The sequence below is a fragment of the Oryzias latipes genome, chromosome 9 (assembly GCF_053564925.1).
Source record: "Oryzias latipes strain Hd-rR chromosome 9, Olatipes_Hd-rR_3.1".
Taxonomy (NCBI): domain Eukaryota; kingdom Metazoa; phylum Chordata; class Actinopteri; order Beloniformes; family Adrianichthyidae; genus Oryzias; species Oryzias latipes.
Genome location: NC_136245.1, coordinates 24,113,159 through 24,138,900, shown reverse-complemented (window position 1 = coordinate 24,138,900; position 25,742 = coordinate 24,113,159). Strand labels below are relative to the sequence as shown.

The window sequence follows — 25,742 nt, the reverse complement described above, 5'->3', positions numbered from 1 at the left end:
TGAAAAGGTTGTGGGTGGTTTGCATAAGTTTGTTGCACACAAAGATGTGTTGCAGGAGTTGAATATGCAGGCCTCACTTGCATTTGGTGATACTCTGTCCTAATCATTGTCAGATGTTGGGCAGAGTCCTCGTGTCTGGAGCCATTTATGAGGCTTACAACCACCTGGAGGGGGCGAATGTGGGGAACAAAATGCCTCCAGTGAAGCTATCCTTTGTTGTCAGAAGTTGTGTGAGCTGGAATCTAATAGGCAATAGGAATCAGTGGTCATTTGAATCCTTTTGATACCACTAATCAATGCTTTGCTGGTTTGATTACAAATTAAACTGTGAGTACTATGCTAGTGGGCAAGTTTACTACTCCAGTAATCAACAACACTTTAATAAAGTGGAAATACTGTGGAGGTTTTTAGCTTAACAGATCTAAGTTGCAAGGTCAGTTTAAGTCACAACCATCGTTGTTCATGTGAGTTATCATTGTTGGAAGAAAATAATCATTAAAATCAACAATGACAAAAATGTTTTTGGGAAAAAAGGCTTTTTAAACCACAGAAATTGTAACTATAAAACAGAAAATATCTAATTGGAAATTGGAAAATTTCTGAAAATGTGATGTAAAAGTGTTAGACTTTCATTTGGCTTGATCTATTATCAAAATGTACACATGTCCAAAGTCCGGCTGCAGGACAAAAAACACAGTTAACATAATTTTTGAGCAGATTCGGAAGCGGAGTAAGCGGATAAGTGCTGACGCAATTGAATCGGTTAGTTCAGAAGGGGCCCACGTCCAAGAGGTGTTTTTCCAGGAAAGGATTTTGATTGCATAGCTTAAAGGGAGGCTACACCAAATGAATAATACTTTACCCAGATTTAGCTCCAGTTCATAGCTTACAAATGCTATAATATGAAGCACCTCACTTTTAGAATTTCAGAGGACTAGCAAACTAAACTCTCTGGACTTGGGCCCTTCTTGAATTAAACAGGGCCGCTGCCATATTGGATAACTACTGCTGCCATCTATGGGATAAAGCAAAACCCATGCAAGAGAGGCCCAAGTCCAGGAATTTTGCACTTAATGCATTTTAAATGTCAAGCATAGTACATACATTACAACGGACTTGGGACTTTTTTGCACATAATCAGATAGCTTTTCCCTTGAACACCATAGAACATATAATATCTCTATTTTGAAAAAATTGTGGACTTGGGCCCCTTTTGAACTAACCGATTCAATCGATGTAAATCAAGTGATTCATTTGTGAAGAAAAGCAATTTTGCGCTGTTATGCAACACGTGATGTGAGAAAAACTTTTAATGTCAAGTGTTGCATATCGGTGCAATGCCGCTTTTCTCCATGACAGATTAAAGTCGATCGCATAAACGGTCAAAAACTCATGGTATATCAAAGAGCATGTGTTATGTACAGTAGTTGTCTCCAGCAACATTTCTGCTGTTAAAAGGTTAATTAACTTTTTACTAAAATCAAGCAAATATTTAAAATGCCATCTTAAAATAATTGTGAATTAATTTGAATTGAATACTTTCCAATTATGTGGCATTAGTGTGGTTGTGCACACGACCATCATACCATGCAATTAATTTAACATTTTCAAGGAGCTACAGCATGTGGTACTGAGCCACCATCTTCTGTTCCCGAATTTGAAGCAAGCCAGTAAGTACCAAATGCTGCACCTCTATCAAAAACGACCGGAGTCAGATTGCAGAGTTTATGGAAATAATATCCCATTAACCACTAAGATAAAAAACTAAAATTTTAATAAAAATAAAGATTTCAAAAAGTCACTTCCTTCAGTTCATACTGGATCATCGCGGATTAGTCATTAGTTGGGAAATAAAATGAAAAAAGCAAAAAAACGAATAGCAGTTATATAAGAACGAAAAATGTAAAAATACCCCCCCCCCCCCCGGACGATGTCATCGTCCATCCCGATGGTTGACAGCAAACATCGTCAACGGCCAATTTAAGGGACATCGCCCAACCCTACTATGGATGAACCTAGAAAGTGTCAAACTGTACATGACTTTACATTTCGTTGGGCAGAGTAAACTCGTCAATGGAATCATTCTACTTCAGGTTTTGTTGTTGTCATTCAAAATCAATTGGTGACATCAGACATTATCTGTCTAGTTAGATAGAGCTATGTCTATGTTAGGTACAAAAAAAGAGTTTACTGTCATACTAATATTTTACACATAGTTTATGTTGTTTAAATTTTTATTTTTTTACTTATTTTTTTTTGGTTAAAAACACATGTTGACAAATGTTTTGATCTTGACAAATAGAAGTTGTAGATAAGGAATGCCTTCAAAACCTATAAATATATATAGTTTGACATTGCTTTTTTTTTAAACTTTAGGAAGCTAAGAATGGCATGTTTGATTGTAAGATGCTTAGATGGGTGAACCTCCTAAACTATCAAATAAAATTTATGTAACACTTTCCAAAAATGTATAGCTTAAACAAAAACAATTCATTACTCATTAAATTACTTAGTTCCTTAATAACAAATAATGTTAATACCAAAGAATTACTATCTTGTCCTAACATTTAGAAACACTATAGAAAATAATTTATTTCAAGATACTTGTAAAGAAGCAGAATTTTATTGCAAAGATCTTAGGATCAAACCTTTTTCTGACCCTTTTGCAAATGTATGTAATTAAGCAATGAGAACTAGTTTAAGCTATGCCACAGCCAGGCCTGCTGTTGCAGGAAATTAAGGATAATCTTGAAGCTGTGGACATTCTTTGTTGCCACAAGGCATTCTCAAGGTGAAGTGGCTCTCCTTCAAGATTGCTTTTCATCCCGGATGAATTAGTTTTGCGTGTTTCTGCTTACTATGCCCCTCTCGTTACCTCTTAGTTTTCTTTTTCGGCTCTGTCTGCTTGTGTGTCTGGTTTTTATTTGAGCATTTGCTCATATCCCCGACCATTGTCAATTTGTTGTGTAACCTCAAGCTGAAACAAGTCAGCAGAGATTGGACAAAAAAAAAGTTGTCTTGCTTAGTTTTGTTGTGGATCTAAACGTTTCTCTTTGTCTTCTTCATAAAAGAGTGAACACAATAGGTCTTGAAATATTGTTCACAGGCTTATTCCTATGGATGTTTATAATAATGTTGATTATGGGCTTCATATTTATTGTAAACTGATCAGTTTTGATTGGCTTGGTTCTTCCTCCAGCATTGTCAAGATGTTAGAAGGAATATTTTGCCCCTCAGTCGAACAAAGTCTCTTGTGATTGGTTAACTTCTCAAGCTCCCATGTAGTGGCACAACAAATTCTAATATTGACTTTTAGACCTAAACTGTAGTTATTTAAATATGCAGAAAATGCAATAAGATCTTAAGCTAAAAATATCTTTGAAGAAAAGAACTGTTTAGGTTAATTTTAGGGTGTAGTTATTAGAAACAGAAAATGTGAAGCAAAAGGAATGTTTTTTTTAAAATGTTTATGGGAATTTTTGCACAAAATATATGGAATTACAAATATCTGAAGTCCAAATCTTGTCATGTTAAACAAAAACCTTAATAAATCAATCGTGAACAGTGAATGATTGTTAACCTTTAATCAGCACATAATTACAATGTGCACTCTTTGATGTAGTATTATCCATGCTTGTGCCTATTTTGGAGGTAATAAATAGGCATGATATGGTCACTAAAAGGAGAGGAGGTGTCTGATAGTGATCTTTCTTGAGTTTCCACTGTTTTGATCTTTTAGACACAGAGGTCCATCCATCACCTTGCTCCTCCATATGCTTTTTTTGTACTCTACATCACAGCTCATTTAGCAACACACCCTTTCAAAATCAGATTTCCCATCATCCAGCAGCATGTGTGGAACATCACAGAAAAGATCAAATGCCTTAACAAACATCAAGTTCTCCTTAAAGATACTTATGATTGTTGTGTTTTCTTTTAGATAAAGTATGAATTAGGGTCAAATGACCCAGGCTGTTGTGCACATTTGAACACACCCTGAATGAAACATAACTAGTTAAAACAGCATTTCTAAAAATTGGATTAAAAAAACCCATAGAAGTAAATATTAGCAGACTGAAAATCTTTCCAACAACAATAAAGTAAGGTTTAAATGTGACTTTCTCAAATCCACTGAAAACGCTCTCAGATAAGTCAAGCTCTAAAATTGAGCAATCCTATTGGTTCCTCCCCCGTGACAAAAGTGCTGCTGGTCAGATTGAATGGGGAATGTGGTAAATATAAAAAAAAAAATTCTAAGACATTTTGGGTAAAATGGGTATAAAGTTTTTTTTTTTCTGAAACATAAAATATTTCATAGTATTATATAAATAGAATGTGAATCACATCAATGAAATTAACTTTAAGAGCTAATGGAATTCTTTTTGTACTTTGGAAAAAGAGATAAAACAAAATAGAAAGTAAAATCTAACTGATAAAATATGTGTTTGTATTTCAATCACAACCAGCAACTATATTTTAAACTTACACTTAGCTGTCAGTGTTGAGGGAATGTAGCAGACTTGGTAACCACGACTGCAAAGGTATTTGTTTACTGTTTCTAACTTTGCGAAAAAGACACCGGGTTCTCCAGAGGCAGCAATGAGTCATATCCGACAAACTGCTGTTTTCTGTCTCAGACACCTCCTAAAATCCCTTTTGCAATGTCCACCTAACACACATACGTTTTCTCTCTGACACTTGGCTCTAACCTGTTCACAACTCTGTGCTGTCCTTCACACCGCCATGAGTGTTTTGTGGTCAAACAAATCACGTCAGCCGTCAGCATGAGCATGTGTGTCATTCCCATGCAAACACAGTTGAATTTATCTGGCAGGTGTGAACCACTAGGGTGGTCTGCAGGTGACAGAGACTGAAGAGGGCAGCAGATAAAAATATTGAGTAGGTCAAAGAAAACCCTGCGATGGACTGGCGACCTGTCCAGGGTGTTCCCTGCCTTCGCCCATAAGTGGCGGCCGTGACCCCAAATGGGACAAACGGAAGAAGATGAATGGAATGGAATGGAGGTCAAAGAAACTTACAAAAGCGAATAAATGGCACTGCATAATAAAGGAATTACATGCAAAATACTTAAGGTTGAAGTTTGGAATTCAGTGGTCCTTTGTTCATTATGGGAGTTAGGAGCTAAAAGTACATTGTAATAGGTGAAATGCGCCAATCTTTAATTTTCACAATTATTATAGTCGTTTTAAGGCTGGAAAACCCCTTAGTACACACTTTTCTCTGAAAGACATGAACATTTTCACACTCATTTCTCTTGTTTAACCACTTGCAAAGTTCCATCCTCCATAATTGTAGAATAAAAGTAAAAGTAATAAAAGTATTTTAGAATAAAACCAAAGATCATGTGATAGAAGATTTATGTAAATTTGGCAAGCTGAAGACATTCTATATAACAGACACTGCATTGAGGAAATTGGTTGACAATGTTCTACAAGCAATCAGTACACAGAATACAATGCTTCATAAATATATATTTCAAAAGCATGCAACCTGCACCAAAAAAATCTGTGAAACAGCGGGGCCGTGAATCACATTTGAGCACTATTTTGTATCACTATTTTGTAGTGTTAAATATTTTTTTAAGAAAACAGCCTCTCTGATCTAAACCCAAACGGTGCTTGGCTTTTGTGCCAGTCACACTTTATCCATAACAAACACAATGTTTGAACACAAGGTTGTCCATTTTGTCACACCAGGGGGGTATTCCAGAAGGCAGGTTTAAACTACCCTGACTTTAACCCTGAACTCTGGCTGAAGTCCGCCTGAACTTGCTTACTCTGGGTATGTCAGTTCCAAAAGACCGGATATGAATGAGCCTAATGACGCTCGACTTGGTAACCTTGGGTTAATGCGCGTGCACGGCAAGTACGTAGAGGCATTCTTAATGGATCGTAGGTTTCCGGAGTCACCATGGAAACGCATGGAGATAAAAAGAGAGCTATGTACTCCAGTCAGCAAAAGAAAGAGTTTCTACTTGGAAAAAAATAACAGACAAAGTAAACACAAGAATTTCTAATTCATTTCCATTTTACTTGTAACGCATATATATATAACTTATCCAACTTATCCAACTTAAATGAATAACTTCAATTGGTAACAAGCAATTGAGTTAAATTTATTCAACCTAATTTCTTACTCAATGATTGTTTTTACAACTCAAATTTACATATTTATCTTACTAAATGTCATATTACTCCAATTCAATTAAATGTTTTTCCATCTTAATTTATTGTACTTCTAGAACTCTCAAAGTTTGAGAAAACAGATACACTCATTTTCATAACATTAAAATAAATGATTTAATGAAGATTTGCAATATGACAATTGAATTCATTAACCATGACTCTGACTTTAACTTCAGTTCTTGCAACATCAAATGGCACTGGTGGTGCTAAATAACCTCATCATCCTCTTCCTCCCTCTCACTCGTGGTAAATAATTAAATATAGTAGGACAAAATAACTCTGCAAAACACAGTAAAACAGCTAAACAACTAAACACATTTGGTCAAAAACCCACACTTAAACCCAAATCCATCCAGACAGGCAGGGAATGGTATCCCACAATTCCTTGCGCTGCCAATCTAACAGCAGAACCAAAGTTACACCTACTTAATTGAATAAATTTGAATGAAAGTAAAATAACTGTCTGATAACTACGTGTTATTCTTAAGTTGACTGAACTCAAAAAAATATTCTTCTTAACTGAAGCAAATAATTAAGTTAGATCAAGGTAAAAAAGTTTAGCTTTCCAACATCCATACGTGGTCTTATCACCCTCTCACGGTGGAAAAAGTATTATCTGAGCTTCTTCATCCACTAAATCATCTTCAAATGGACACGCCATGCTCCTTCACCTCTCTGAAAACAAACTAACCTTCAAGTAAACCTGCTCCAGACCAGGTTATGTTCAGAGCATGAGTTGCTATGTCAACTTGACATACCCTGAAACATACCTCCGTTTTTGGAACCGAAAGCTGAGGTTATCCGCTTCCTTACCCTCAAACTTACCGTGGTAACTCACATAACCTGCTTTTTGGAATACCCCCCAAGACTCTCTAAGCAGGGGATCAATGATTTACTTTGTTGTTTAGTCATCTGACCATTGCCTGTGCGTCTTGGACACTCAGGTGAAGAGAAGGAAAGAACTCTCAATCACCAGCCAATGGTCAGTTGGAATCACGAGCAAACAAGGAATCCGGATAGATGCAGCGTCGGAAGGGTCTTCAACTCCCACATCTGAGGATGCTTCAACCAGGTTAAGTGGGAGGCTGGAGACAATGAGTCTGAGTAGATCTTGCTTTTCAACTCTATTATCAATTGAAGCTGTGGATGTTATGGTCTCTGATGGAGGATGCCGTCAACTGAACAAGTAATCTTATCAAGTCTGTCTGGCTTGTGTGACTCTTGAGACAGCTAACAGGTATCAGCAGTCCAAGCAGCATGCAGCACGACCAGTTCCTGAGGCAAAAACTTTGGTCTGAGAGGAGTTCAAGGAGCCCATAGAGAAGCACTCATGGTTGGTCTCAAAGAAATTCTGCCAAACCATTCGGCACCTTAGGAGGGAGAAGCAGTTCTTAGCTAATATTGTTAAAAGGGTGGGTGGTGAGCTGTTGACCGCGACTGAGGGCATTGTCGAGAGGTTGAAGGATTACTTTGAGGATCTCTGTGCTTTCCATTAAGGAAGCAGAGTATGGAGATCCAGGAGTAAGCCAGTCCATCACCCCAACTAAAGTCACTGAGGTAGTCGAAAAGCTTAAGTGTGGCAAGGTACCATGGTTGGCTGAGGTCTGCACAGTGTACCTCAAGTCTGTGGATGTTGTGGAGCTGTCTTGGGTGATCCATCTTTTCAACATCGCGTAGCAGTTGAGAACAGTGCCCCTGGACTGGGTGGACGGCAGTGGTGGTCTCTATTTCCAAGAAAGGGAAACAGATGGTGTAATTCAACTACAGGGCATTGCACTACTCAGCTTCACTGAGAAAAGGGGCCAGCAGAGTTTTGAACCAACTGAACCTTATGGATGGACTTCTGTAGTAGAACAAAAAAAAAGAGAGAATTACAGTAGTTAATACAGGATGGGCCCAATGCATAGATAGGAACAGCTGTGGTGGGAAATGATCAGATACAGGTAATATCGCATCAGTTTGATGTGAGGCAAGAGTGTACATGTAGAGTCAAGAAGGATCCTCACCCTAATAACCTTGTGAGGAGGGGAGAACAGGTTTGTTATCAGTTGTCAACAAAAAGATGTCAATTAAAAAAAAAATATATATATATATATATATATTTGATTGGAGCCAACAGATAAAACTCCTGCTTTGCTACCATTATGTAAGATAGTTGATAGAAAACATTTGTCTAGGATCAAAATTGCTTTGAAGGTGGTTTGTTCATAGCAAGATTGTAATCAATCCTTAAAAATATCTGTAAGCTTATAAATAACTATTGCTCTCCTCATAGTCCCAGATCATTCTGACCCTTCATTTCATTTTTGCCGTTTTTCTTTTTGAATCTGTTTTTTTTTTCCGTTTTGGACAAATTTTTAAATTTAAAACTTTTTGTAAAAGACTATGTCTTATAGTTTTGACATTTAGTCTTAGTCAACTGCCAGTTGGCATACAGGTTTCACTTACTTCTGTGTTCATTTACAGTTAGGGTGGAGTCCATGTGTGTGTTCCAACGACTGTATGTTTGTGTGTGTGGCTGGCCTACAAAAGTGCCTCAGAGCAGCACTGTGTGATTGAGGGGGAAAAGGCCAGGTATGCTGAGTGACTGCCATATTACCCATGAGCATGAATCCATCTTCTGTTCAGACATTTGGCTGTTTGCAGACTCACATGAATTTCATCATGTGTTTTCTTTTTATGGTTTTCTAGGATTTCCTAAAACAACTATAGCAGTACTGTTGTACTGGATTGCACCACACAAGTCAGAGGATAGGTGGCATGTCAGATGGTCAAAGAGATTTAAAACAACTATTAGGGCTTTTGCGTGTATTTTCCTCTGCATTTTGAGTTTTAACTTGAAAAATAAAACAAAAAAGAAAACCCTTAAAAAATAAAAAATTACATACAAAATAAAATTCCATAGAGAAGTGTGTACAACTAATATATGTCTGCTTTTTTATTTTAAACAAGTTACTTCATTTGAACACATACTTAAATTCATAGTGCTATGGGTTTGTTAAACATGTAGATAAAAGTCAAAGAGGCATTTAATCTTTACGTCATGTATCTTTAAATTAGCATTTTATTTTTTGGTCGGAAATGTTAACATTTCGTGTAAATACTATTTCTTTGCCCCTCTCACCTCCATCTCTGTTATCACCTCTGTTGATACCAGACTTATTCTGGCCTTCTCAAGGTCTGATTTAGAGGTTCCGGTTTAAACATAAAAATTAGGGTATCTGGAATAATGTCCAATCACAGAGGAACCACTCCTTAGAATTTTTTATAAGCCAAAACCTTAAACAAAAAAACAAACAAAAAAAAATACAGTCACATCTGTGGCTACATTTAGCAAACAGTAAGAGGGCAAAAAAATGGAATTAAAAAAATCAACAATTGCTGGGGTATATTAAGACTGGAAAGCTCTGTTGGTCCACTTAATTTGGTTTGGATTGAGTCCTGAACCTTGCATTTGCTCTGTATTCAAACTACTGTCAAGTGGATATCTCTGTTACGTCGAACTAAAGCTTGTAAACAACTTGAGTAAAGATCTCTTCAGTCATTGGCCAGGAATTACAAGGGGTGGGTCAAAACAACAGGAGGCAGAAATTATGGAAGTCCTGTTCTTTGCAATCCTTGTCAGGATAGTTGATTTATTGAAACTTTATATTTCACTGAACAGTTTTGAAAGTTTGTATCAACACTAGATACAACATTTTTTACTTGCTACTTTGGTATGGTCGGAGTCATGCTGTAAGGCGGTTCCTGAGGATGCGACGGGCATGAAGGTATGTTGATAAATGTCTATGACATATAGAAAACAGTGTAAGAAGCAAAGTGGATCACGTTAAAAGTTGTTTTATTTAGCCGGCATTCATCCAACCAAATTTCAATGAGTTACTCTGTCTTAACGATGCTCGCGTTTGTCTTTTCCTACTTTGTTTACACCCCATAATGCCCGGCTACAGTCGCCATTTTTGTCCAGTTGTTCCGCTGCAAACATGGAGCCAATTCAGACTGAGAAAAACTCAGCACAAACCTGAGCTCAGTCCGATTGGAAACTAACCGAGACCACCTTGAAAGATGGGTCAGAGAGTGGTTCCTGGTCCTGAACCAGTCTGTACACCTGTAACCACAACGGCCACCAATCACTGGTGGATATAGAATTGTATAAAAGTTGGAATTATGAATGGATGGATAAGTATATTTTTTTCTTTCAATCAGTATTTGATTGTAATACAATAAATACAAAAACTGTTTCTCGTAAATTCTGGACCAGTTTTCATATGTTTTCAAGTTCTATTGGAGAAGCACCAACAAAAAGAGGATATGAGGAAATCTGAGCATGGGATGTGCAGCCTGCTGAATTTCTCGAGTCACCTAACAGTGTTTTCATTGCCCTTTGTCAATCAGTGAGGAAAATGACGGTTTGTAGGAAGCCGGTGAAAGAAGGGATTTAAGGCCGTAATCTGCTTCACTGATCCCTTTTAGAAACAGCCAACTGTCTGGCACACAGCCTGCCACTCGCCACTACATGCCTGCTTTTGATGCCTAAACGCAGAACTGTAATCTGACACCCAGAGTGGCTTGTTTCTCTCCTCACATACCTTAGATCCAGCATACATCAGAGCTATATGTATTGGTTGGAAACAAAGAGAGGAGGTGTGTTGCAGGTGAGATGTGGTGTTTATCATATGTTAAAGCAACCACAACTTAAAAAAAAAAACATTTAGGACAACTATTTGTTAAAGAAAATGCTGGTACTTCTTATGTTACAGGTCATTTTGTGTCATATAGTGTGGGTCAAACAAAAACAGATAGAATTTCTTTGCACAGAAACCAACTAAACCTGACCTCAGTTCTCTGTCAAACAGGAGCTCCAACGGATATGTGTCCTCAGTTTAACCTGGCCGAACATTAATCTTGCCTTTAATATCTTCAAGCTGATTTTTAGCTTGCCTGAAGCTGATATCCACTCTTGGCTAAATCTCTTTTAAACAATCCCTCACTGTCTTTAGAGCCGAGTTGTTGCCAAGAAGAGTCTGGACAATTAATCCTGCTCCATAAATCTTCCCTTCAGTCATGCCTGATCATTTAGCATTTTGACTTATTAAGCTTGAAAAGCAAACACTTGTTTTGCTTATGTTGTTTAGCGATTAAGATAACAACAAAAAAATAGTTGCAACTAAATTTTATCTCAGTCTGGATAAGACTTGTACCATGTCTTGACTGCTTAACCTTGGAGAGCTTTGGCCCCAAGGGCTACTTTTTATTGCAGCTGTGAGAGATAAAAGAAGCAATATTCTACACATTCTTGACCCACAGCAATTACCAATGTCATTTTCTTTGTTGATAACTGAATAATGCTTTTATTGTGGTAAATATAATACTTCTAATTTCTTTTTCCACTGGTTGTGGCTTGACGTGTTAAAATTTTAGACACTTTGATTTATAGACAATCAAACAGTCATAAGGCTTGAGTGGTTTATAGAGAGGTAATAAAAAAAAGGAAAGCTGTACAAAATGAATCCTATGTGAGTTAGACTTTTGGAGGTGGTGTTTTCTCAGAGATGAAGAAATAAACCCGCCCAGAGAGTTATGTTCATCGAAGGAATTTTTATTTGAGTTTAATTTTCCAGCTCCGCAGGTGGAAATTTGTATGACCTGATCCTTTACTCACTTCATCTCTACCATTAAATTCAAGGTCCGTGACAAATAACTGGCTGTACTACTAAAAACAAACTGTCACTGTCTTTGTACACACACGAGCCTCTGTTAAAGCTATTTTTGTGTTAATTTATGGCTAACTTGAAGCATCTAGTAAAAATAGACAACAGAAGTCTGTTAAAAGGTAATGCAAATATGTATCATCTGTAATGGGTTCTGCTTTTGGGCCCTCCAACATTTTAAGACACTCTTATTTAATATTTCTGTATATGAAGAATTATTTTAACTAAAACTTTAATCAATAAACCTGCCATTTCTTTTCCTCGAATTCACATCATGACACAGGTTGAACAGTGCCACACTATGTGTGTGCATGTAAATTATTGAATGTGTGGATGTTTAAATCACAAAGCAATTTTTTTAAATCAAAGGATCATGTCTTTAGGCCCACATTTAGCTGATGTCTGTTCTCACTCTTCTAAACAGGCCTCTTGTCAGGAAACTGGTAGTGGAGGACCTTGTATGCAGAAGACAATGCTTGGTCGCAGAAACTCAAACATTTAATAAGCTAACTTAAACATGACAAAACCCAGGGAGCAACAAAAGAGTGACAAAGCAGAACAGATGACCTGACCAGGATGCACTCAAAATCAGATATTTAAATTCACTGAGGGCAATTATCTGAAATGCAGACAGCTGTGAATCATGATAAACCTGAAACTGGAATGACTGACAAAAGAACAATTCCAAACATGATAAAAAGACACCGTTTAAAAACCAAACTAACTGCAAATTTCTCACACCTCTGTCATTTCTAATTCTTACTGGTGATATTTGTTTCCTTGCAGGTATTGCACAGCTGTGTGGCAGCCCTCACCTGTGAAAGTGAAACGTATAACACCTTATTTACAGGTAAGAGCAAAACCAGTTTTTAATACCATGAGCAAATTACCACTTTGCCTGGTCTTTATCTAAAACAGGCTGTGGTTTGTAGCCGCGGCTATTCCCTGAAGCTAAAGTATGTTGGAGACAGTGTCATGTTACTTTGTTGTTTTTTTATCTGTATTAGAATGACTGAAAATGTAGTGAGGTCCTGCATTTTAAAAATGGAACCTATTTGTTTTCAGTTTTTAATTGATAGTTTATTCCGTTGTTTTTAACCAGAAGACTTGTTAAACTCCAATATGGAGGCTTTTACTGTAGTTACTCTGCCAAAAATTGTTTTCTAACAAGTTTCCATGAGTTTTTGACATTGCAGTTCTACATTGGGTCCATTTCCCAAAGGTTCTACAAAAGTAACAGACGCATATTTCTCCAGTTGCTCTTACCTTTCCATTTGTAACCTTCTCCCTGTGAAACATGTCAGATAAGCAGATTCAAGGCAGTTTTTTTGCTTTGTAAATAGTCATTGAGGTCTTCTGTATTTTATACTTTAGTTTTAACTTAATTTCTTCCTCTATAAAATATGCCGTCACTTTTTTTCTACAAGATAACCTCTTAAAGCTTAGAGTTTATTTTACAAGATAGACCTGTTTTACTAAAATAACAGTAGAATTAGTAAAAACAGTCCCAATTCACTAAGCAAGAAGACTGATTAACACCAAGCATACATCATCATGCACATTCTTTGAACATTTGTTAAAAACAAGACCAAGTACTATTATTTTTCAGTCTTTTAAATACAATTTTAAACTCCCCACATGTGACCAAAGTAGACAGTTTCAGGTTTTGCTGAAGCATTTTCCAGTTTGAAAGATCACAAAAAATTATTTTTTTTTTTTTTACCAAGCGCTGTACATACGTAAATGTTATAACGTTCTTAGAGCAAAGATGTTGATAGCTGTTTATGTGAGAAGTAACATGGCATATTGGATGGTACCAGATGCTAAATGGATTTGTAAATGAAAGTGTAATAATGCAGGAGTCTGTGTGTGTCCAGAGGTCATTTACCACTACATCCTGAAAGTACAGGGTAATGGTAAACGGATCAATTGTCTTTGCATAAATAAGTTATTAGTATTAATATTGTGCACAAAAAGGCTACTTATTTTTTCTTGAAATCAATTCTTATTACACTTTAAATATCTGTTAGGGTACTTATGTTTGAAAAAATGATTTTCAGACCTAATTTATCCTTCTGTTTTTCTAATAGATACTGGCTTTGTCTTAATTGGGTTTCCCCAGGTTTCTTTAGCTTATAAAAGCTGTCTTTGAGTGGGGGTAGGGGGAAAAATCTCTCGCAGGTCAACAGTTAATCACAGTTCCACATACAAAAAAACAGAAAACCATACACATTCACTACTATGGTGCAATTTAGCATTTCCAAGTTGAGCCATAAAACATGTTTTTGAAGCTGGAGCATCCCCTTCACACAGGACATGACAACTATACTCAGAGAGGCCAAAGTCATTTGTGCTGTGAGGCACTGGTACCACCTAAACCACCACACAATCCTTGGAATTATTTGACTATGTAATATATATTGTTTTTTCTTTTGATTTTCTATAATACTCCTACCAGTGTTTTTTGTATAGAAATTTAAACACTGTAGTGCAGTCATTGTTTCCTAATGCTTCAACTAACAGTTATTCATAATATGCAATGCACATCTTTATATTTAACAGTTGTCTATGAAAATTAATCTATTTTTGTATACATAAAATCAAAAATGCTTAATCCAGTTGGTGCTGCTGACAAAGGACATTGTCTGGTTTTGGATGATCTTTTTGTCATGTCTAATTTAAGGTTTTAATTTTTCATAAATAGATACTGTAATTACATTTGATCTGTTTTCTAATGGTGCCTGTTCAGCAGTTTTTGCAAGACCCACAGGTGTTCTTTTCAGTGCAGTTACTACTGCAGGGGAGTATTTTTGCGGTGTAGACTAGCATGTCGATCTTGGTTCCTTTGGCTACCTGTTTGCTGTACCAACTACAAGCTCTGCAAAAGCTAATAAACAACAGACATATTTGAATAAGGTTAGTCACAGCAAATAGAACAGGAAGCCTTAGGACAGCCTTTGGAAATACTGATGAAGAGATCTGCAGAAATTTATATGGGAAGTTTCAAGGTAGCAGCCATTTCAGTGTGAAGTTGTGGGTCCTCTCAGCAAAACATGGCACTGTAACTTGTGAAAAAAAAAAAACAAAAAAAAACTTTACTGACTAAAATATCTTGCGGCACAAGTTTTTCCTTAAAGCATGAAAAGACATTTAGAAAAGTAAGCCCATGTAATGCCAAAACATTGGGATCAAAGAATGACAGTGAACGATAAACATGGTAAAGACTTGGATTGGAAGTCCTGCTCTCATCCTCTGAATCTCATTTCAAGAATATCTGTAGTGCATCCATTGACGCTGACAAACAATGTACCAAACGTTTATTTTTGTCAAATTATTAATTGTGTCCTTGTTGAAAGATTCATGCTTATTGGTGTAATGAGACTTGATTATATCATTTATTTTTAACGATAAATAATTTTTAGTCCTACATTATAAATTGGTTCAATCTCAAAGAGGAAAAAGTATAGTAATAGGAACAAAGACATTTTTTGACCTTTTTTAAAAAATAAAATTCTATCAAGTAGTTGTGTGAAGTTTCTTGATGCTGATGATTTTTGTACAATTTGCCCTCCTAATGATAAATATGGGTCTAAAAAATGTTTTTATAACTTACAGTAAATGAGATGATGACAGATGTGGGGTGTTTTGTTTCCTGCATATCACTGAAAATTTGAAGAGGAGTCTCTAATAATTGGCTCCGGAAGATGGTCATAAGATAACATTTTCTATCCGTCTACCAGTTAAGAGAATAATGATCCCGGTGATGGTCAGAGGGACCGTAGGTGCAAACTGGCAGCCACGCCTCTACAATCACCAAGTATGAATGAAGAGTGAATGAATAATGGACACATTGTAAGCGCTTTGAGCGTCTGGGAAGCACAGATAAATCCAATCCATTATTATTATTATTATTATTATTATTATTATTATTATTTTTATTATTATTTTGCATTTTAAAATTCATATTTAGGTGGAATAAAGTAGCACCCCTAAAACATTACATCAAATAATTTACAACTCAGTCTGCTTTAACCCTCGTGCTATCCTAGACACTTTAACATTGGGAGTTGGGTCATCTAGACCCACTAGACCTTTTTTCTTCAATGATTTATGAACCTCACTGGTGTTCATGGATTACATGACATCTTTCCACCTTTATCCACCTTTGTCATGGTAGGGAGAACACGTCAAAGTAAGGGTGGGGTCATCTAAGATAGCACAAGGGTTAAGACATTTCTATTTTTGCAGGTTTCTGAGTCACAGGTTTTTTTCTGTTGTGTTGTTCCACGAGTAGTTTGTCCCCAAGAGGGCACCATACTTTACAGTTTATTCCTGATCTGTTGAAGTCTATCCGTAAAGACAAAAAACAAACAGTGTTTAACAGTTCATTTGTTTGCGTCGATGCCTGTTGTCTCCTTTTATACACACAACAGTTGCTCATAGTCTTCAGTAGAAGTAGTCAGTAAAAGGCCCCAAATGGACTTAGTTTATCTTTCATTATAACATTTTTATTATAAAAGTATCCTTCTGAACTCTCAATTCTGCTTTGATGGAATCTACATACATGAATGAGATTCACACAGACATAGTCTTCAACAGTTTGCTGGCCTTTAGCTGAAGCTCCACCAGAACGGTGTCAGTGTTTCTAAAAAAAGGAGGAGGGGGGAGTTGGCTTTGCCATAATCCCTGTTCGGAATAAATCAACCTCCTAAATAAACTGCTGCAATGGGACACCGTTGTTTACCAGTAGTGGAAGATCTTTATTCAGTGGTTACAAGAGTCTGTGAGCCGTGACGAATCAAAACAGAAAACACAATGACTTGATGAAAGTAAATGTCAAAACGCACAATGTGGAACCATTACTAAAAATGTATTTATAGTGAGCTGCTATATTTGGACATTTTATTCACATTTCTTAGATCATATATGTCATCAATTACATCTTGTAAATTGAAAATAATCCCCAAATTATTTGAAAAACTAACACTTGGATTTAGATATATTTATGATTTGAAATAAATCTTGACTGACATTTTGCTTTGTGTCTTGCAGGGGGAGACTATATTTTATATGAACGTTAAGCAGTGATCTATAAAAGCTCAAGCTTTAAGATTTATTCTTAAAACAAGCAATAAATGTCTATTATTAGAAAAAGACTTATGACCCTCAACATAAGTAAAAAATAATATTTTAAAAATACCCACATAGACACACACAGAAAAAAAATAAACAAATACACCCGTCCCCACACCCACGCTGACCTTGAGGGTGTTAGCAGTGTTGACGTTCACTTGGACCGTGTTTCAATTCCTCAGACGGCTGCAAGGTCACATGGCTTCACATCAAAGTAAAGAATTTCTTCCTGGGCGACACAGAGGGCAACATGTTTACTCTGAACTGACTGCCTTGGTTGTGTCTGTATTTTTGACAGACACAACTCTTTGTGTCGTCTCCTTGATTGACTGTGTGTTTGACTACCTACATTTTGGGATCAGCGCTGTCTTTACATCTTGTTTTTTTTCGCTTCATACGGGTTCTTCTAATTTAATTTTTTTTTTTTGCTATATGTTTTCTGCTTCACTTGGCTCATCTGTGCCTCCGGGAACTGCAGCCGGCTGAAATCTTTGTGAAAAAAATCCAGAGTTGGTCTTTGTGGTTTGGACTGTTTTCCACCTGTCTCTCATAACTCACTGTGTTTATTTGCACACAACAAATCTAGTCAGGATGAAGTGGTTTGAGCCCGAGTTCCTGGCTACAGACCAGCTTGTTAAAGCACACAGACGTTTACACAAAGACAAAACGGTAAAACGGTAGGCAGACATGCAGACAATACAACTATAAAAGAGAATTACAAAAAGAGTAGATCACGTGAACAAAGTAACGACCTGAACAATGAAAAGATCCAAGGTGGTGACAGCACCACGATGGCAAACTTAGTCCAAAAAAACTGGAGCCTATTGATGGTCAGACAAAGAAACAATAAATTGTTTGTCTCGCCACCGTGTTGAAAGGACCAAGCTGTGCCTTCACTGGAGAGTAATTCATGTGCATGCTTAACTATGAGGGTTTTTTCTCCCCCAAGGAAGTGTTTTGTTTTGATGTCCCCCACTGCAGTCAGATAAATGGCCACATGGAGAGCAGTGGGGGAGGAGGGGATGTCAAAGGACACCTGTGGGGCTTTGTGGGGCCTCCTTATAATGGACATAGTTATGCTTCAGGTGGCAGTAATTTCTCTAAACTGTGGAGAAGGCCACCAGGTTAGCCTTTTATGTGTTTGTGTGTGCTAAAAAAGTCTGTAGCTGAAAACGTTTTGCATTTTGTATACGTGTAGACATGAATATACTAAAGCAACACGCATCAAGGATGTATTTAAATCCAGGCTATACACATGTTTATTTTTGTTTTACAGTTGGACTTTTTGAAATTTCAGTGGAAAACAGATTATAGTTTTCTGAAACTGCATTCCAGCTATCTTTTCTGGAATTGAAACATTTGAGACATTTGGATTGGTTTGCTCTGTAATAGACTATGTCCTAGGAGTACCCCGCCTTCACCCGACAGAAGCCGGGAAAGGTTCCAGCAAGCCCCGAAAGGTATCAGAAAATAGATGAATGGATGAAAGTGCAGTACCCCCCCCTTTATTTGTGGGGGTTAGGGACGAGAGACACCTACGATTACGGAGAACCACCCCCCAGCCCTGTGGCTGAAGATTGTCCATTGGCGATCCTTACTTATCAAAAACCCTTCTGAACATTTCGGATGCTTTGTAAAACTTTTATTAAAGAACATTGGAATATGGCTTTTATTCAGAGCAATTGACTGTACTAGAGTGTTGAGGTACGGTTATGATCAAGCCATCATTACAGTCCAATTTGTGGAAACACCAAATTTTGCAAATACGTGACCATACAGTGTGGTATCATGTTCTAATAATGTTCAGTTTGAATTATTATTTATGTGGGAAAACAACATTAGGCTGAATTATTTGAAATTGAAATGTGAATGGATTTAGCATTAATTCTTGTTGGCTTCTTTTTTTGTACACAGATTTAATTTACACTTGATTATCTTGCAAGAAATACAAGGAAACTGAAAAAACTTCACCTGCACTGTTCATTACCCAGGTATTTATTTATCTCTGAGTCACGCTGGTTGAATTTTGGCTAAAGATGTCCTGGATCGATTTTAGATCAGGGAATCGGATCGTTCAAAATAAACCAAAATCAATTATAAATCATATCATCAACCACAAATTATGATATGAATCGAATTGTTCAAAGAAATCATCACACCCCTACTTAGATGTATAAAAAAAGTTCAAAGTATGAACAAGGTGGACTAATGTCTTATCTGTAAAAGTGGTGTACAAAATAGGTGCAGGTGCTTTTTGAAATAGTATAGTCAGGCGTGTAACAATGTATCTGCTTTTTTGTTCTAGTTTTCTTTCCTTTAGTCAGTTGGTTTCCAGTGGCAAGATTTCCCATACTGTAAGGTCCTTTTCTTTCTACAGTGTACTACTTAGAAAGTCCCCAATTAAGTTGAGCATATGGGACTATCTTAGTTTGGAAACAACCTGCTTCACTCTAATGCTTTACCCACGGTGGGACAATTTACTAATGTGTGTGTATGTGCATAGGCCAATCGTTCTCACAGTAATTGGTTCTAATGCCAGTGGAAACACCACACAGATCGTGACAGAGTCTCACCCACAACTAATGATTATGTAAATACGATAATCATCTGTAGCCGTGATCGTGTGCATGTGTGTGTGTGGATGTCCTGCCTAGCACACTTTTATCTCTTATCATATGGAGATCAGTTGTTGGACAAATGTGGCATTGTTGGAGGCTGACACAAAGCCAAATGTGTGTGGCTGTGTGCTTTAGTGTATGTGCAGTTCTGCTACTGTTGCTGGGCCTCATCTGTTCGTTGATACTCTCCTGGATCACATGGTATTTCAGATGAGGAGACTGAAGCCTCTTATTAAATGTCACAGTCCGATCTTCTAGAATAACCAATAATGTACTCGTGGCTGCCTCACCTACACACATGCACACAGAAGCAGACACACATGGACAGCTACTTTTACAACTATCAGTCCGAATGGGGAAGATAAAAGGGATCAAATAAATTAAATTGTAAATCATAACCAAAACTTTGGTGGAAACCTGTAATAAAAACCAAGTTGTGCCAGACTATACAGATTTTTCTTTACATAAAGAGTCTGTTTCTGCCATATAAATGAAATTTAATCACTGTTTTAATTATATGCATGAATGCAAACTCTCATATCAGACTGTACAATGGCCTCATTGTCCTGATCACAAAAACTGATTTTTAGATTGAGAGCGCAGAAAATGAGACATAGACTTTATCTTTTGCTTCTTGATCTTACATTTTCTTATTTTATTTTTATAGATATTTTAGTGCTTCAGTTTTTAATCATTTTTTGTCTGCATTAGGTTTTAAGTACATCCAAACTTTTTGGGGAACTATGTAGTTTTTCCAGACTAATTACATTTAGAAAACTTGAAACATTAGAACGAAAATAATAGTGTTACATCAACTTAAAATTTTAAACTGATTTAGACAAATATCCAATTGATAAATAACTTCAGGGGAAGGTGAGTCAAGTTTTACATTTTTGTTTGTAAAATGCATGAAATGCATGGAATTATTGTATATAATAATATAGATAATTCAATTTTTAGAGAACTTGCTTTGGACTAAACAACCCGATTCACTTCACAAAACTAAAATAAATATGCTCATCATTGATGTATTAAATTCCCAATGGAGATACAGCAAAAGTCGCCAGGACTCTTTTACATACGGTATAAGATAGTGTCAGGTCAAAGTAGAACATTAAATTAAAAAAGAACAGGTTTGACATACTTTTGTCCTGTGCAGAAATACAGTCAAGTATAAAATTACTATTGCCCTTCGAAAATGTCATTCAACATGCAAGTTTCTCCTTGATTGGAAATGGCATACATCTCATAGAAGGTAATCATAGGTAGAAGAAGCATTTTAGTGCACAAAATTGTTCCTTTTTATTCACATTTAAACAAAATGGGGCATTTTTAAAGTTGCTGTAAATTTACAAATATCTTTCAATTTGTCATTTTTTTCCCAGTAGAACATTTCTTTGACATTTTTGTTTTGTTTTGATTGGCATCAGTCTAACAGTCAAATCCCGATAAATGTGCATTCTCACTTGAAACAAATATAAACAATATGAATTTATACAAATGAATGGCTGTGTATTTGATGTTTGTGCATAAACAGACTTATGGTGAACCCCAATTCTTTCCCCTTTCCAGACCTCTTTTTAATGGGCTAAGAGGCATGCAAAAGACTGCGGTAACACTTTATATTAAGATTCCTTAACAAGCTCTGTTAACACATTAACAAGCATTATAAATGAATTTATAGGGTGTTAGTAAGACATTTATTAGTACAATAAGTCTAATAAGGTTTATTAAATTACTTAGTTAACACATTTACAAGCATCATTAGGATGTTTTTAAGATGCTAATGATGCATTTACTGATATTATAGGTGCTTAACAAATGTGTCAGTGTTAATAAGCTTAATACGATTTATTAACAACCTTTGTTAACAAATTAAGAAGTATTATTTTTGTTTGGGGTTCTAGTAAGATATTTATTAGCATTATAGACACCTTACACAAGCCTAAGTGTTCATAAGCTTAATAAGTTTTATTAATTAACTTAACAAATTAATAGGCTTAATAATGTGTCAGATGCTAGTAAGATATTTATTAGCATTATAGATGTCTTGCAAATACCTGAAAGTGTTAATAATATTTATTAACATCTAAAGTCAGACCATTGTCTTCTAAATCCATATTACTAAACTGCTTATAAGCTTTACAAATGTATTAATTAACTTTGTTAATAGTTTATTAATTGTTTTGCAGCACCTCATCTAAAGTGTGGACGTTTTTTAGCACAAACAACCACAAAGCATAAAGATTGTAAAAAGAACTTTATGACATTAAAACAGACTAAACATACACAAATCGTTCTGTAAAAGATATATAATAATTTAATTCAGACAAATAATTTTTTAAAAAAAACATATATACTGGTGTTGGATGACTAGCATCATAGCTAATAAGGATAAAGTATTAGCATCTATCCTGAGTGAAACATTCATTGCAAATCCCATCACCAGGAGACAGTTCTCTGCATTCAGCGCCAACTGCATTCAACCACTGTTGCCTTGCTTCAAAGTCCACAAGAAAGTTGCACAAGCCAGTAATTTTTGAAGACCGAAGACAATAAACCTACAGGAGCCATGCTAAAGCTAACACGCTAACCTGCCCATCTATGAATCAAAGATGGGCAGGTTAATTAATGTTACCATTGGCTAATGAATCTGTCAATCAAACTCATCAGCAAAACAGGCGTGCTCACTTTCAGCCAATTGAATGGCCTCTGAGACTTTGCTTTCACACAGGTGACGAAAAAAGCCCCGCCCATATTTGATTCTGTACCGGTCGGTCGTTAGCGTGTTAGCTTTAGCATGGCTCCTGTAGGTTTATTGTCTTCGGTCTTCAAAAATGACTGGCTTGTGCAACTTTCTTGTGGACTTTGAAGCAAGGCAACAGTGGTTGAATGCAGTTGGCATTGAATGCAGAGAACTGTCTCCTGGTGATGGGATTTGCAATGAATGTTTCACTCAGGATAGATGCTAATACTTTATCCTTATTAGCTATGATGCTAGTCATCCAACACCAGTATATATGTTTTTTTTTTTAATTATTTGTCTGAATTAAATTATTATATATCTTTTACAGAACGATTTGTATATGTTTAGTCTGTTTTAATGTCATAAAGTTCTTTTTACAATCTTTATGCTTTGTGGTTGTTTGTGCTAAAAAACGTCCACACTTTAGATGAGGTGCTGCAAAACAATTAATAAACTATTAACAAAGTTAATTAATACATTTGTAAAGCTTATAAGCAGTTTAGTAATATGGATTTAGAAGACAATGGTCTGACTTTAGATGTTAATAAATCTTATTAACACTTTCAGGTATTTGCAAGACATCTATAATGCTAATAAATATCTTACTAGCATCTGACACATTAATAAAGCCTATTAATTTGTTAAGTTAATTAATAAAACTTATTAAGCTTATGAACACTAAGGCTTGTGTCAGGCGTCAATAATGCTAATAAATATCTTACTAGAACCCCAAACAAAAACAATACTTCTTAATTTGTTAACAAAGGTTGTTAATAAATCTTATTAAGCTTATTAACACTGACACATTTGTTTAGCACCTATAATATCAGTAAATGCATCATTAGCATCTTAAAAACATCCTAATAATGCTTGTAAATGTGTTAACTAAGTAATTTAATAAACCTTATTAGACTTATTGTACTAATAAATGTCTTACTAACACCCTATAAATTCATTTATAATGCTTGTTAATGTGTTAACAAAGCTTGTTAAGGAATCTTAATATAAAGTGTTACCAAGACGGCAAACTCAGCCATGATGTCAGGATGCTTTTTTAACAAGCATCCTGTTATTATTTGGTTCTGCTCTGGGTTTTGCTCTGTGGCTGCCAGAGCTGACAATGTGTATATGAAAATATTTATGGAAACCCTTTAGCATCGACGTCATACAACAGAAACTCAATGACAGATTGTCTTCAGTCAGGCTTCTTCAGATCGACTGCAATGGTGACCGCTATACCAGAGATCCTTACTGCCGACAGCCAAACCCAAAAAATGACTCTGAAGAGCCTCAAAACTGGGTTGTTTTGGCATTTAATTTCCCCTTGGGATTTGATTAGACAATTGTTTTAATGGAAATAAATTGAAACAGGTTAACAATAATAATAACCAAATAAATAAACAGTGGCTGTTCTACATTTAAGAATATTATTGATGAGGACAAGAAGACATTTCTCTTACCCCTCGTGTCTCATGTGTTGGTTTTGTTATGGGAAACTGTATTTAAATACAGTAAGTCATTAAAAAAGTGCGTCCCTTCAGTTACGACGTACCCCTTTTAGAAGAAATCAAAACAACACTTTTCAAATTAATGTATGATTTTACTAGAAATAGCTTCAGTGATAACATTATCCAAGAGATAACTGTGTCCAATTTTATTCTACACACTTATTTAATATAGAGTGACTACCATTATGAATGGATTTTTGTTTAATTGCTCAGAAATGTCTCACCATTTTGGTAACAACCATGTAATCTGTGGGCAATAGGTCAGTTCGGGATGGAATATGAGGATGACATGTGAGGACCCAAAGACATTGACACAAATAGCCTTTTAAGAGCAAACAGAACAGTTTGGGAAAAAAGAGATTCTTAACATTTGCAATCTTTTAGGTCTTTGTTACAAGTTTAAGAACAGCTAAAATGTTCCCTAAATTTTACTGAAATGTGTGCAGCCTATTGACTATGTTGCTTGCACTAAAAAATGCAATTTTTTCACAATGTTCATGGTGGTACTGACATAGCTTAGACTTAAGTCGTTTTCCTTTCTGCAGGAGGAATTCCTTACCAAACAGGCACATACCAGATTACACAGCATAGTGTAACAGAAGACTTCAGTGGCTGTTTTGGCTCTCGCTCTGCATTGCCATTACCTTTCTGGACACAGGAGAATTATGGGGTTTCCCTCTCCCCACTCCTTTGCTTTTGCCTTTTTCTATCATGTTTAATTGTTAAATAGGTATAATTTTGACTGACTTTTACGCTACTCTCTGACATTTCACCACATAGCATGTATTTGTACTATTAAAATGTCTGTACTGGACCTTAACAGCACATTAAAAGACAACAATAAAAGAGAACAAACAGAGGCTTTAGGGTCTCAATGCTTTTGACTAGGAGTGTGAAAAAATATAAGATTAAATAAAAACAAAAACAGAACTCCCCACATAAAGCCATAATTTTCAGTGACTTCAACAATAACACAACACTTAATACTCAAGCTTTTTGTTTTCACTGATTGCAAAAGTTCTCTTCACAGGTTTTTAAAAAAAATATGTATACATCTCCACAGACTTTCTCTTTTGTCTTAAAGGCCCGTACACACCGGGACGAATATTCGCCAGGCGTTATTCGCCAGCGTTTTTCGCCACGTTTTTTGTGTTCACACCCAGGCGATTTTCGCTGACGATGAGTGGAGTGAACATGCAATTTCATTCCCTGACATTAGATGGCTCTTAATGTAAAACAGAAATACTCCTGTACACAAGGTGGCGCTGCGCAACTTTACGCTTCTTAAAGTCGCTTTTCACTCAGAAGAAGAGAGCAAGTATTTACGCGCTTGTCAGAATCAAACAAAGAAAACATGAATATTTCAAGCACCAGTAGCTCCAACTGGTGCTTGGTTCGGGGATATTTTAGAATGTCCGTCATTATTGCTTCGCGGCTGTGTAGACGCTACTTGGCGTCTATCTTCTTCGCTGGTATGTGTGCTCAGCAAGGCAGTTTTGTGTTTGAGCGCCCCCAAGTTGTGTTTTACTGTAACTTCAGAAGCTCCAGACACGTGAGCAAAAGCGCCATTCTCATTGGTCGAGTAGATTTCGACGCGACGCGTCGAAAAAAAAAAACGAACCCGAGGCGTTTTTTTTTTTTGACGCTTTAACGCGTGGCGTTTTTTCGCGTCGGTGTGCACACTCTCGTTGGTGCCCTTTGTTTAGTCACGAGGCGTTAAACGTCGGCGAAAATCGCCGGCGAAATTCGTCCCGGTGTGAACAGGCCTTTATTTGTGGCTTTGTTGAGTCAATCAGCAAAGTAAGCTGCTACTTTTCATT

At 36.3% G+C, this 25,742-nt stretch overlaps 1 protein-coding gene across 1 annotated transcript in view; it reads left to right on the top strand.

Annotated features, from left to right (window-relative positions):
• The window catches only part of bmpr1ba (bone morphogenetic protein receptor, type IBa), a 72,634-nt gene that overhangs the window by 9,705 nt on the left and 37,187 nt on the right, over positions 1-25,742 (top strand). Inside the window, exon 2 of the mRNA XM_020705857.3 lies at positions 12,704-12,767. The gene's annotated coding sequence lies outside the window, so the exon portion shown is untranslated. The remainder of the gene's footprint in view (positions 1-12,703; positions 12,768-25,742) is intronic.